The 1,027-nt window shown below is 30.5% G+C and overlaps 1 non-coding gene across 1 annotated transcript; it reads left to right on the forward strand.

The window, feature by feature from the left end:
• The first annotated feature begins 278 nt into the window (after nt 1–278).
• Nucleotides 279–442, forward strand: LOC150019409 (U1 spliceosomal RNA). The gene has a single exon (XR_016509454.1). It is a non-coding gene; the product is annotated as a U1 spliceosomal RNA (small nuclear RNA).
• Nucleotides 443–1,027: the final 585 nt, after the last annotated feature.

The raw sequence follows: 1,027 nt of genomic DNA on the forward strand, positions 1-1,027 counted from the left end.
ACATATATAATTTTACATGCAATGCATTCTACATACTATCCTTGGTAGTATGCTATAAGCACTTCATGTTGTAAAATATACTTTATATTTAACATTTGAGTATTATAAAATAAGCTATCTGTTAATACCTGTATAATAATTGATGTGTTGCTGTACCATAATTATTTGTGTCTCTCTCATTAGTTATTTATAATTCTTTCCAATTTTTTTTAAGTAGGCTGTGAACAAATACGCACTCATGCACTGACAATACTTATCAAATTTAAAATGCACATACCCTACTTACCTGGCAGGGGAGATACCATGATTACAAAGGTGGTTTTCCCAGGGTAAGGCTTATCCATTGCACTCCGGATATGCTGGCCCCTGTGATATCCCCAAATGTGGGAAACTCAGCTGCATAATTTGTGGTAGTGGGGGATTGCATTTGTGCTCTCTCCTGAAAAAAAAAAAGTAAAATAAAATAAAATGCACATACCCTTTGACCTAGTGAAACCATTTCTTGGTATCTATGCTTGAGAGGTTTATGGAAATATGTAAACACATATGTACTGTTTGCTGTATTATCTAAAAGTAAAACTAGGAGTTGCCCCAAATTATCAACAATAGGATACTAGCTAAATAAATTTCAGTATACCTATATATAACATATTACATGGTCTTTAAAAATAATGAGTTATATTTGTTTTAGTTGACTTGACAGCTATCCATGATAAACCAATGAATCATTGGTGGGAGTGGAAAAATAAGTTTTAAATAAGTAGAGCTCATTGTTTTGGGGAAAATATTATATGTGTGTATTTATAATAAATAGATGCATAGATGTTTGCAAACATATAAGAAACAGTTCTAGAAGTCTCCATAATAAACTCTTGATAGTGATTATCCTTAGGAAGCAGAAATTAGGTTGGGCAGTAAGAAAAACTTTTCTTTATATCCTTCAGTATTATTTGAATTACCATAAACATGTATTATTTTTCTTATTTTTGAAAAACTAAAAACAAATTTTCTAAATAAAACTCTTTAG

Source organism: Furipterus horrens, unplaced genomic scaffold, assembly GCF_987537825.1.
Source record: "Furipterus horrens unplaced genomic scaffold, mFurHor1.1.pri manual_scaffold_2, whole genome shotgun sequence".
Taxonomy (NCBI): domain Eukaryota; kingdom Metazoa; phylum Chordata; class Mammalia; order Chiroptera; family Furipteridae; genus Furipterus; species Furipterus horrens.